The 14,098-nt window shown below is 34.5% G+C and overlaps 1 protein-coding gene across 4 annotated transcripts in view; it reads right to left on the bottom strand.

The window, feature by feature from the left end:
• Positions 1–10,919, bottom strand: part of LOC131943563 (uncharacterized) — a 114,015-nt gene extending 103,096 nt beyond the window's left edge. For 2 of the 4 annotated variants that reach the window (XM_059303745.1, XM_059303757.1), the window contains exons 1-4: positions 10,870–10,913; positions 2,660–2,715; positions 481–587; positions 107–221 (exon numbers count right to left, since the gene is read on the bottom strand). The gene's annotated coding sequence lies outside the window, so the exon portion shown is untranslated. Of the gene's footprint in view, positions 1–106; positions 222–480; positions 588–2,659; positions 2,716–10,869 lie in introns of all 4 variants that reach the window. The other 2 variants (XM_059303756.1, XM_059303755.1) reach the window with 2 other exon arrangements.
• Positions 10,920–14,098: the final 3,179 nt, after the last annotated feature.

The raw sequence follows: 14,098 nt of genomic DNA, 5'->3' as shown, positions 1-14,098 counted from the left end.
AAAATATATAAACACCTTAAGATTTTTAGTAATTCTAAAAAAAAGTTATACTATAGGAATAATAAATAAATTTAAAAAAGTAAGTTTCTAAATTTTCTATACTTACAATGTGGAGACTCTTAAATGATTCAGCTTGAACCTTGAATACACTACACACCTTTCTGTTCTCAAATAAATGTTGTTAGAATAAACTGAAAGCTATGAAACCTTGTAATCTTGCTCTGTAAAATACACCAAAGTTTAATATCATAATTTTTATAACACATTTATATTACATGATGATAATACAATAAACATTTTACATTATTATTAATAAGAGTGTGGTGATAAAAGAAAAATACAAGAGTTGCTTATTTTTGTTATAAAATTTATGTTAACAAAAAAGCTATATACTTGTGTTTGTTTAAAATATATCACCAATAATTGAATATGTAGCAGTTATCAACATTTTTATCATAATTCAAAGAATTAATGGCTTACAATTTTTACACAGCTCAATCACTTTAATGTTGTCCTTAAATACAACCTCTTTTCTTGCTAGGACGGAATGGCATTTGAACACACCGCAGCCGATAAAACTTTAACATCTGAAAACATGCAATTAAGGAACCCTTTAAACTTTAAAAGTATTATAAAGTAAATAAACTCATTTAATTAACTTAAGATTGTGTTAAGAAATATAACACCCTTTGGCGTTTACTTATACAAGTAGTTATTCCATTATCTATCAATGGCTTCTGACTGAAAAGTCTCGAGTTCAAATCCACTTCGAAGTCAAAACAAGTAAAACTACGAATAAGCACCTTCATAGAATGCTGATCTCGATTAATCTAGATTAGAAATTAGATTTGTTAAAATGTTTAAAGTTTCAAGTTTGGTCGTTCAAAATGTAAATTCTATATTCTAGTAGGCCTAGTTCGTAGAGTTGAGCACTATGACGAGATCTAGATCTAGATATAAATCTAGTCTAGCTAAATCTAGTCTATTTAGTCTTGATCTATAGGCCTACAGTTTATTAAATTAGTTGTCTCTAGACTTTAAACCTAGACTCAAGTGTTAATTTAGATCTAGATCTAGATCTAGTTTTAAAAGAAGTTTTAAAAGAACTTTAAACTGGAAATCGCAGAGAGACATAACATCATTACTCTAGGCTAGGAGTCTAGAGTTCTAGAGTAGTCTAATCTAGTTCTAGGATTTCTGTCTCTAGATTCTAGATTATCTCTAGACTAGTTAGATCTATCGAGATAGTATCTAGATTCTAGATCTAGATCTACTATCTAATAGTCTAGAATCTAGATCTAGTAGATCTAGATCTAGATTTCTAGTATGCCTAAGATTTTGATTTAGATTAGGGCCTAGGTCTAGAACTACCAAGATTTAGATTTTTAGCTTAGATCTAAATCTAGATTAGATCTAGTGAGAACTAAGAACATTATTGAAATCTAGATCTACAGGTCTAGATCTAGATCTAGATCTACACCTAGCTTAGTAAGTTCTCTGAGTATAGAGTATAATGAGTATACAGTAAGATCTAGATCTAGATCTAGTATAGAATTATTGTCAACTTGATACTACTAGATCATCTAGAATCTAGTAGACCGTAGACCTAGATTCTAGATCTATTCTAGATTCTAGTACTAGAATCTAGATCTGATCTAGATCTAAGTAGTAAGTAGATCTGATAGATCTTGACTATTCTAGACGTAGATCTAGATATTAGTTTTTCTTACTAGATCTAGATCTAATACTAAATCTAGAATTTGGTAAAACTCCATTTTAGCGTATTTTATTCCCCGCTTGACGTTCACCTCCAGTTGAGCGTATTTTATTATAAACACAACCAAAACACACAAAAACGTTAGGAAAACACCGATCTACTTATTTTTTTTATAAATGCGATTTTTTACTAGATCTAGAAAAGGTAAAAAAACATAAAAAAGCATTCCATTAGAACTGTTCCAATTAAATATCGTGTGATCGTCAGCGGGAGAGAAATCCTTACACGGTCGTGGGTTCACCGTGAGTTCACATTGACTTTAATTATCAGCATACGTCATAGCTCGGGCAACCTAGCTTTTTGAAATTGTGTTGATCTCAGTTTTGGGTTCATTGTAAGTTTATAAATGTGTATTTATAGTATCATGCCTGGGAGATACTTGTAACAATACAAACTTAACCGCCTTGCAATTGTGAGTTGCGTTTACGACTTACGTACTTCACCCATTGCCATGAAAATTCTGACACACGAACATTGCACATTCAATATTCTAAATTTGGATTTTTCTCAAGTTTTAACAAAACTAAATTATCAAAATCTAAAACAAAGTCAGTCTCTTTGTTTTTTTTATTCATTTTTATTAATTTGTTAAAACAAAAATACAATACAAATAAAATTAATAAATGAATCATGTTTTCCTAATGTTTTGGTGTGTTTCGGTTGTTATAATAAAATACGCTCAACTGGAGGTAAACAAGCAGCGGAGAAATAAAATACGCTGAAATAATGGAGTTTTACCCAAGAATTTACCCAAATTTCAAATTAAACATGACTACTGAATGATAGGCATCCATATTCAATCCATTAGGCACTAGATCTAATTTTGAAGTTTTCAGTTAGCTTTTAACTAAATTACTTAATTTAATATTTATTGACACTCACTCAGTCACTGCCATGGCCAACACATCTCTCCATGACAACTCTTCTAACCCTTGAAGCTAAAGAAAACCACAAATGCGATTAGACTTTGTAAGTGGCCATGTACCCAGAGTTCCTCACTAGTGATCATCAAATAGAGGTCACGTGGTTTTTAAAAAATAAAAAATTTGGTTGTCATTCAAAAGTCGTGTCTTATTTTAACCCTTTCCCCGGCAACATATTTGGTACCATGTCCCCGGCAACTGGGTGGATCACACCCAAAGACTTTCTCATAGTAAATTCTTTTCTTTGTTCATTGTGGGGTGGGTAACAATACTGACACAGTTGAGGTATTCAGGGCACAGAGGCCATGGGGAACACAAGACATGTTGTTGTCAATAGGAGAGCTGTAATATGATACTACAGGTTGATGGGATTCTCAAGCAAGAGTTAACCTGTGGGTGGACACATGTAGTGATTTATACTCTTTGCTGGAGCTCTGACTTGCAGTTACAGACAGAACTGCAGTTTAGAGTTACAATAGTTTAATGAAATGCAAGGGTAAGATTGCATGTGGGAGGACATATATAGTGATTTGTATTCTTTTAGGGAGCTCTGGAATGTAGATACAGACATTCGAGCCTTTTAGAGTAACTTGACATTTACCTCATTAGGAGTACTAATGGGGACAAAAAGGCAAAACAACTTTGTAATGATGCTTGAAAGTTGATACTGGGCAATTAATTGATCAAACTGGGAGTAGGGTGGGTGTTCTACAGGTTGTGACCCTGAGAGTAAGGTTTATAGTCACAAACGTTATTTCTCAACAGAAACAAGTCTTGAACGTTTTTGTCTAAACTCAAGTGCTAATGATAAAGGAATATATTTGCCAGTTTTAGTATAGCAGGTGAAAATGACCAACAAGTTTTGAGTCTGAACTATTAGTATCAGAGGTAGAAGATGAAGAATGGCAGCCATAAGTATCAAGCAGCTCTGATGACGAGGTCTACCCAATATACTGCATTTCAACTATCAATAATGTGTCAACAGTTGGCACTCATAATGAAATGAAACTGCTGGTGCAAAGTGAAGAAAAAGAAATATTTTCAGGAAAGACAAAGTAACAGTACACTAGACCACTGCCTGAAGTGCTAATCCCAGGAAATTTATAAACAGTCTGACCCTAAATATTTCTTCTGTGCATGAATACAAAAAATAATACAACCAATATTTGACTGCATTAGCAGAGATGGAGAGAAAGCAAGAGGAGACACTGGCACTCTGCAGAATAACAATTTAGTTGTATGTCAATTCAGTTCTGCTTATGGAAGTTTTTGAAGGCAGAATTTTCTATGAAGAAATTCAGCAACCTTCTGGGTCATATTCACTTCACAACAGTAACACTAACAGTCCATCAGGCTCATTGTATATTTGCTTCCATTATGGTAGATATTCCATTCAAATTTAGAAAGGTGTTATGTTTCTGGAGAGATCATTACTAATTAGCAAGTGGTTGATTTTAGAGGTGGGAGTAGATTTATCCAATACATACCAAGCAATTCCGATAAGTATGGAATTAAAATAAATATTTTGGACATGTGACTCATGTAAAACCACTAAAAGGGTGCCCATATTTTATAAAAAAAAACAACTAAAGTTCCCTGTAGGCAAAAGGAAATGTCCAGTTATTTTAATTTTATCTAACAACTATGCTCTCTGAGGTGCACATTATTAAAACGTGTTAATGTTCTATTATTTTAATACCAAAGTTTATTACTTCAATTCAGTTTGATATTTTTATAACTCAAATACCTTCAGATTGTTAATTTATAGTTAAACTTTGAAAATGTAACACAATCACTTAACCCACAATGAGTAAAAACAAATTGTTAGAAGCCAGTTTATAAGTTATAAATATTTTTTCCATTCAAAATTGTGCACGGGTGTGTAGCACCCAGTTGCCAGGGACCGTATAAAAAAATTCAAACCCTCATAAAAATTTTTTTAAGCACATTTTTAAAATTTACAACCTAAAATGTGTTTATCCCAACCACCTTATAGATGGGAATGAGGCCCAGAAAAATTTCTAAAACGAAACTCGAGATATGAGCAAAAATATAGCGACTTCGGGTCGATTACACCCAGTCGCCGGGGAAAGGGTTAAAAAGCGCATGCAATATTTGATTTATTTCTTCATATAATGATAAACCTAATAGTTCTACAACCTCCAATTCATTTTTGTGACCTCCAGGCTGATATTTTAGAAGTTCTATTAATTTTAATGAGACCGACTTTTAAATTTAGCCTTCATTCTCCAAAGCAAATTTTAAAATGCTTTTCTGGCATATTTAGCCTTGCCACCTATAGCATGTTTTTATAACGTGAAAACCCGCCATTTTACTCGTGATAAACATTTTTAAAAGTAATTCTAAGAAAGTCTCTGGAACTAAGACGAAAAATCGTCTAAACAACGCCATATTGTTGTTAGCAACCGGCCACGCCTCCGGGTTAGCGAGAAATACTACTAGATATCTATGTCTAGATCTAGATTTAGAATCTCTAGATCTAGTCTAGATTCTAGATCTATATAGATATAGATCTAGACCTAGAATTTATAACTAGAATCTATAAATGTAGATTCTTAATCGTTTTACATTTTACATCTTTTCTAGATCTAACTGTGTAGGCACTAATTAATTAATATGTTAGTGCTAACTCTAAGTAGTGTCGAACAACCCTACCAGTTTGCTAATGAAATGAAGTGAAATGACCGTCTGCTGTAAAACTGCTTTTTGAAGAATCGATACCATAATTTAGCGGTTAACTTGCCACTTAGGCCTTAACCTAGAGAAATTAGGCTATTTTACGGGAATTATAAAAAAAAAAAAAGCTTAAATATATGCATATTTTAAAAACATCACATTTTGTTTAAATTTCAACATTTCAGCTTTATTGTGTATCTCAATATTAGTATAACGTTTAAATATTATTTAAATATGGATATGGTTCACATTGACATACATAAACAAGCTACATGCCGGTGCTCCGCCATGGTAAATCTTTTTTAAATGTACCAACTTGGGAAGAGAACAAAACTAAACACAACACAAACTAACACAAAAAAAACACAAACGAAAAAACAAACACAACACTCATAACATAAACACAATTTAAACGCAATCATAAAGGCATATTGCTCACAGTCTAGCCCGTAGCACCAAATCGCACACTTTCCGAGCGCCGGCGGACGCGTCGGACTCAGTGAATGACTATAAAACAGAGACGTAGCGACCCTTCCCGGCGCCCGGGGACAACTCGATTTGCATCCCCCTCAAACTTTCGATTTGCAGCCCCCCCCCCCCCCCCCCGCCAGCTCAAACTTTTGATTTGCACCCCCCCCCTCCACCGCAAGTTTTCAATTTGTTTTTCCAACCCATTCTGGCGCGCCCAAAGGTCGGCGCCCGAAAACAATTGTCCGCCCCCTTACCCCCCCCCCCCTCGCTACGCCTCTGCTATAAAACCCCTACCTTGTCCGCAAACTGAAAGATAGAGTAATAATTACTAAACTGTACGTTCAGTGTATAAAATAAATAAAAGGCAGCATTTAGAATATTCGTGTTTTACCCACCACATTGCACTTTATAAGTTCATGTATTTTTTCAGTACTTTTTAAAATTTACAATAAACTTTTCATGACTAAAATCATTGCGCACCTAATGAACGTGATGACTTTATATATTAACTAGCGTACCCGACCCCCGCACGTTGCCGCGGGGATAGAAGAAAGTTTGACGAAATATATTAGAAGGATTTAACCAACGCGTTACCAATTATATGTTCTTAGACCCATGACCTTCTTTTCTAAAAATCAGTTATTTAATTGTAAACAATGCCTGCGTTTGGATCATAAATATCAGGACACGGGTTTACCTACGCTACCGCATGAAAACCTGAGTGTACATTAATCACTCACCGAAATAATATGGTAGAACACACTTCGGTGACCGCCCATGTGTCAGAGACGTAGAGGCCCGCTCTCAGGAGCCCCCCCGCCCCCCCCCCCCCCGATTACACTACCGCATAGGCGCGGTGTATGACCCCTGGCTCCTTAAAATAGCATCCTGTTAACAATGATGCAGATTGCGTCATTCACTGCAGTGACACAAATAAACAGGATTTGTTATTTAACACGTAAAAAAAATATTTGACGCGTTTAAACATCAGTGGGACTGATGCAATATGTTAGCGTAAGTAATGGCCTATTCTTAGATGCTCGATCTCAATTTCTGTTTTGATTTTCTAAAAATAGATGCTAATTGCATCATTCGCAAAGTGAAGAAACTGGATTTTTACGGACAAAAAGAATTTTTTTCTGATTATTGAAATAAAACGTATAATATGGCCCTCGGCGGCCCATATGAGCTCTGGGCCGAAACAGACATTTTTATTTGCAGCCTAATTGCACTCTTCCAGGGCGCCCGATGACACGCCTGATTCAATTTAGTGAGCGTTTGTAACGTCCCATCCTATCCATTGTCTATCACGCTGTTTAGACCGAACGTATTCACCATAGCGCTCACGGGAAAGACCAGGGTGCCAAACCGCATCCTGCCCGGGGGGGTGGGGGTGGGGGGGGGGGCGGAGGGCATTCAAAATTAAATCCCCCGCCCCCACCACCCACATACCCCTATTCCCCCTCCAACCCCAGAAACCTTCTCGGGAGTATTCATCAACTCCCTAAAGTTTTATGGCACCGGGATAAATTGCGTCAAACCGCAATAGCCTTTTATTTTTATATACCGTATACTGAGAAAAATCCCACCATAAAGTGGCGCCACCCTTGCGAATTTTAAAAATAATTTTTCACAGAACCCTTCCCTGGAGTGTTCTAATCAAGTCCCTAAAGTTTGATGGCTATCGGATGAACGTTATGAGACCGCAATCGACTTTTATTTTTATATATCGTATATAGAGAAAAAACAAATCGCGGCCTGCCGGGCCGCCACCCCTGCGAATTTGAAAATGTTTTTAGCGCAGAAACCTCCCCAAGAAATAAATTCAACTTCTTCCCAAACTTTCATGGCGATCGTGTGAACGGTGTCACGGCAATTCACTTTTATTATTTTATATTGGGTATATAGAGAAAAATCGTACCCTTCCGTGGCGCCGCCCTTGTGAAATTAAAAATGATGTTTTACAGAACCCTTCCCCAAAGTGTTCTAATGAACTCACCAAAGTTTGATGGCGATCGGATGAATGGTGTCAAACCAAAATCGACTTTATTTTTATATATCGTATAAAGAGAAAAAACAATTAGCGCCCTGTCGGGGCGCCACCCCTGCAAATTTGAAAATGTTTTTATCGCAGAAACCTCTCCATAAATAAATTCAACTTCTTCCCAAAGTTTCATGCCTATCGGATGAACGGTTTCACTGCAATTCACTTTTATTATTTTTAAAAATCATATATTGAAGAAAATCGCACCCTCCCGTGGCGCCGCCCTTGCGAAATTAAAAATTATTTGTTTACAGAACCCTTCCCTAGAGTGTTATAATGAACTCCCCAAAGTGTCATGGCTATCGGATGATCGATGTCAAACCAAAATCGACTTCATATTTTTATATACCGCATATAGAGAAAAACAAATCGCGCCCTGCCGGGGTGCCACCCCTGCGATTTTAAAATTCGTTTTTTTCGCAGAAAGCTCCCCAGGAATATTCTCAACAACTTCCCAAAGTTTCACGGCGATGTGATGAGAGGTGTAGTAATGCATAAAGGACAAACAAACAGACAGACAGTCAGACAGACACACACACATACATTGCTTTAAATATATATATATATATATATATATATATATATATATATATATATATATATATATATATATATATATATATATATATATATATATATATATAATATATTGATGGGGAATAGTTGATTAAAAATTATAATTAGTAATCAGTACGTTCAGTGAATAAGATAAATAAAAGATAGCATTTTATCAATCAATGCTAATTATAATATTCCAACAATAATGTACTCTTACACGCCTGCATAATTTGCATTCAGATTTTGCTAATTATATTATTCCAATAATTATTCCGTCTTGGAGATTTTGCATTAAAATTTATTTTTTACATCCCATGGCAAAATTACTAAACAGTTTAATTAGATTTTTATACCCTACTGTTATTATGTTATTAAAATGTATCCACAAGGAAAGAAGGAAGGAAGGAAGGAAGGACTGAAACACTAACAGCCCGTTTATATTATAAATACTAGCCTAAATCTAAATAATCCAATTTTCTGCAGCTTTCTACCAAATTATGTTTTACATACTGCAGCAAAACTGATCAATAGAATCAATCAATATTAACAGAAAGTGATATTTCAACGCCAAGGGTAGACAAAGGTACAGAAAATAGTCCAAGTAAAGACAAGCAGTCAGACACCAACGGGTTTCGAACCTACCATTCCACACGGCACCTATCGCCTTCGCCTTCCATACATAAAGTCAGACGTGTAACCGCTTCTACCACTCAGCCCTACAAAAATAAGGCTTTCGTGGCAGACCACTATCATAGCTTGTGCAGGTAGATGCGGGGTGGCTTTGACCCTTGACCCTGAGTTTATGTAAGGGTCATTACGAGATAATTCATAAGTGATTGTATTTTAATTTAAGTGTCAGAAAACGTTTTATATGTAGACCTTATTCATTTTTTCTTGGTAAATCCAATTTGATTATTTCCGTTAATTTAAAAAATATTGTGTTTACGGAGAAACAAAAACCAAAGTGTGTATTTTAACCAATGTTAGAATTATTTAACAATAACTTACTTCAGATCGTTTATAAAACCCCACTTGGCCAATAAAATCTATATGCATTTCTTCGTTTTTAACCATGCCACCTGTCACATTATCTTTCATATTTCAAAACGTCACAACACCACTACCCCTCCACTCACTCTCTCTCACACACACGCACCCTGACTCCTTCCCCACGCAATGCTTGACATTAGTTTCGACTGCTCCCAAAATAACAACAATTCACATAATATATCTGTATTGAACTTATTAAAAAGTTTCAGTTCAGTTAATGGCAAACCATGAACAAAATGTATATAGGCCTACAAACTATTTTTATAAAAGCAGATCCACAGTTTCATCAAATAAAGTAATACAATTTGGTAGCAACATATCTAGAGTAGCACTGACCTTTGACAACATTTTGTAAAGTTATACAGAATTTTACTCTAGAAAAAGTCATGTAATCCCATAGAACCCCCTCACACTGTTACCGTTTAACGAAACGCACGAGGAATGGGTGGGAGGGCGGGTGAGGGGGGGGGGGGAAGTTTCTGTGGTGGGGGTTTGGGTGCTATATTTAGTATTGACATAAATTCAAAATCTGTAATTTTTGTGTATGCAGATTTAATACAGTTTAAAAAGTTAAATTCACAAAGTTGGATTCCGTGTGCAGATAGGTCGAACCTTAATGATAAGTGTTCAATTTTCTTTACTTAGTCAATATGATGTGTATAAGTAATTTCTACAGGTAATATAATACACACATTTCTTTATATCTAATAGTTTATTTTAATCATCTGCATTCGAATAATACATGATATGATTTTATACTGCATATATATATATATATATATATATATATATATATATATATATATATATATATATATATATATATATATATATATATATATATATATATATATATATTAAAGTTAAGGTTGTACTGAACAATCTATTACAGGCCATTATAATTGTTTGTGGTCTCTTACTAAATCTGTTTCTTTTTGTAACGATCTGTAACGACATGTTATTGGTAGGTTATCGTTGTTTTAAAAAAGAGTGCCGCAATTGATGGATGACCCCAAGCACTTTTTTTGTATAACGCGGTTATCGTGCAAGCGATACAATAATGTTGTTTGTAAAATATGTAAAGGGCTTGTTACTTTATGTTTTTCAATTTAAATAGCTTTAAAAATAATAAATAAATATAAAAATAAAATACACAATATTTATTAAATACAGAAAGTATTGAAATATTAATGTTTTAAATTTTCAAAATAAAATCATTAGCATTTCTTAAAGATATGAACATACTAGTTTTGGCTAAGATAAAAAGACATACTATTTATTTCTACTATAGTGGCATTAGACAGTACAACTAAAAAACATACTAAACTAGTAATCGTATGTTTACTTACAAGAGAAGGTTAGGTTAACACTGCTTCGATTGCTGCTCTGTCTGTGTACTGGTAGCTCTTGGTTTCCAGGCTTATGAATACATAGACGATTCTAAAAATAGACTTAACCTGCATTGATCTGGGGAAATCCCTGCTTGTCTTTCATGTTAGTGTTGTTCACGTCGACATAAATCGTTAGAAATAGAAGGTCACGTGTGTAACGACTTAAACGACAATGTGTGGTGGAAGGTGATTGGTGATAATAAGGCTAAGAACTGGGACATGTTGTACATAGAGAGGAGCTATAAAATGTTCTTTTGTTGGGGTGAAGTGAGGGAGCAATTGTCTTTCTGTAGTGTCAATACTGACTGGTTACATTGGGTGACGCGTTGTTTAACAAGTCAGACAAAAACATTTATTGACCCGCCATTATTGAGTTCTGGGTCCGGGACATACGAGGCTCTTTGTTCTTATGTGTGTCGACTGCAATACGATTTTACAAATGCGTTTTGACTAGAGGCGTAGCGACCCCTTCCGGCGACCGGGGACATACTTTCAATTTGGCGCCCCCCATATATATATATATATATATATATATATATATATATATATATATATATATATATATATATATATATATATAAATATAAATAAATAAATATATATATATAATATATATATATATATATATATATATATATATATATATATATATATATATATATATATATATATATATATATATATATATATATATATATGAATATGTGTATGTATATTATCCCGCGGTTGGTGGATCGGCCGAAATTTTTTCGTTTGTTCGCAGTAACGGAAGTCTTTATGGAATCGCGATTTTTGAAGATACCGGTGAAAGCGGGAAAAAGTTTTATTTACGCTGTTTTCTTGTCTCTGTACAAAATTTGGGTTTCTACTGGATGTTAAGACACTTTTATCCGACATAGATGTCGATAAAATTCGTCGAAATTGCACAGATTTTGAAAACTTCTACGACACGGACATCTATGGTCACGAACGTTACACAGAAATTAGAGATTGCAGAATGCTGCTCAGAAACCGGATGAAGTTCTACCAGAAACTCCTTTGGATCTTCTTGGTTTTATTGTGTTTTATGGTAACGATGTATTTCCGAATCTACGAATTTCACTGCAGCTTTTATTAACAATAGCAGTTTTAATTGCCAGCTGCGAGAGGTCCTTCAGCAAATTGAAACTTATTTAGTTACATTTACGTCCGTCAATGGTTCAAGATCGTCTCAGTGATCTTGCTCTTCTTAGCGTTGAAAGAGAAACATTGGAAAAAACCTATGTTGATTGCGTAATTGACCAGTTTGCGACTGTGAAATCAAGAAAAATAAATCTTTCGAAGACTATGCCAACCTGTATACGACATTGACTGATTGGGTCATGTATTATAATTTGTATAAATTTGCCTCTTTAAATAACAATTTTAATTAAAATGTATATTGTTTGCCTTATTTAATGTAATAGAAAAATTTGATTAAACGGGGACAGGGCTGGGGCGCCAATTTTATAGTTTGTCCCCTGACGCAAAAAATCGTATCTACACCTCCGCCTTTCGATTATAATCGGCGTAAAAGCGCGCTCTTTCCTCCTCCTCCCCCCCCCCAACAATAAAAGAAAAGCTGGAAAGTGGGTTTTCCGGTCACTGATTCTTAAGGGCATTTATTTTGCAGTTACACTGTCAATGTAGAAAACAGTTAAATCAGAATGTAAAGGATCGTAGCCGTTAAATGTCTTGACTTTGACAGTTTATAATTCAAAACTGCAGCTAAAATGAGCTTATAATTTTTTTCCAACCCATTTTGGCGCCCCCATAGGGTCGGCGCCCGGGGACATATGTGCCCCCCGCCCCCCCCCCCCCCCCCTCTCGCTACGCTACTGGTTTTGACTCCTAACAACTACTTAATGTTTAAACTTTTTCGTGTCATAATAATACGGTTTATGTATCGCTTTTTTTTTCCATCAGGTCCAAATCTTGTACCACAATCCACTACAGAGAGAGAGATCCGCCAATAATTAAATTCCTTCAGTCACAGTTTATTCTGTTCTTAAAATCTTTACTTAAGTCAACGACTTGAAGTTCAACCTGATCGATACTTATTGATTCATTGCTAAAAATAGATCTTACCTTTTTCTTTCTGTTGAATGTATTAAGATCGTGGTTGTTTCAGAGTTATGAATAAAAGCTGTGCCGTCACTTAAAGAGGACATAACTCGTCGGTTGGCAAACAGCCAGGATAATTTGTAAAAGAATATATACGTGTTATACGTGTTTGCCAGATTATTTTTTCCCATTTTATTGATTTCAACTATTAAATAGTGTATTACTTTTAAATTTTAAATATTTATACTCTTAAAAAATGCGTATGTTGTTTTGAAATGTCAGTATAATATTTAGGTCTTTATCTTAATTAAGTATAGAAACATTTAGATTTAGATATATATTCAATTGAAATGATCGCTTGTTTTTTATCTCGTCTTTCTCAAAATTTGATGTTCTGGAATGTTTGTGAATGTGATATTTAATTACAAATTATTAATGTTACCTTCATTATTATCATGGTGTTATGACATAACAATGCAGTCGCAACTCATGTTAGCAAAAGCAAATTGTTTATTGATAGAATGCGAGCCTTTCTAGACATTATTTTGAAAATCAGTTACTCCAGAATTATTGAGAGAAAACTACAGAGCATATATATATATATATATATATATATATATATATATATATATATATATATATATATATATATATATATATATATATCCTACATAATGGTTTTAAAAACTAAATTTTAAAAATAAAAGACGTTTAAAACTTGTAAAGAGTAAACTTAGAGCGACAGGCACACCGTTGTCAATAGCTGTAACTTGAAGCACCTCTTGCTCTCGTGGTCGTTAATTGAGGGCACGTATTGGGGTGGGGGAGTAGGCAGTGGGTGGGGGTTACTGTTTACCTGCAGCTCTAGGCTACACACGCTGCCAGCACCGAGCTAAAAATAAATCTTTACACAATAAATAAACTAGTTTGGAAATCCGAAAAATAACACCATTTTAAGAAAAGTGTCTTGCACAATACATAGACCACTAACATGACGTAACAAGAGTTTTGTAGGATTAAACGTGGCACTTCTATGTCAAGTCGTTAATGTAGTTATTTGCGAATAAAGCAAACAGTTTGTTATCCTATGCAGTAGGAATTGTGT

The sequence above is a fragment of the Physella acuta genome, unplaced genomic scaffold (assembly GCF_028476545.2).
Source record: "Physella acuta isolate Inbredline_101_S28 unplaced genomic scaffold, ASM2847654v3 ptg000462l, whole genome shotgun sequence".
NCBI lineage: Eukaryota > Metazoa > Mollusca > Gastropoda > Physidae > Physella > Physella acuta.
This window is presented reverse-complemented; position numbering and strand designations above follow the sequence as displayed.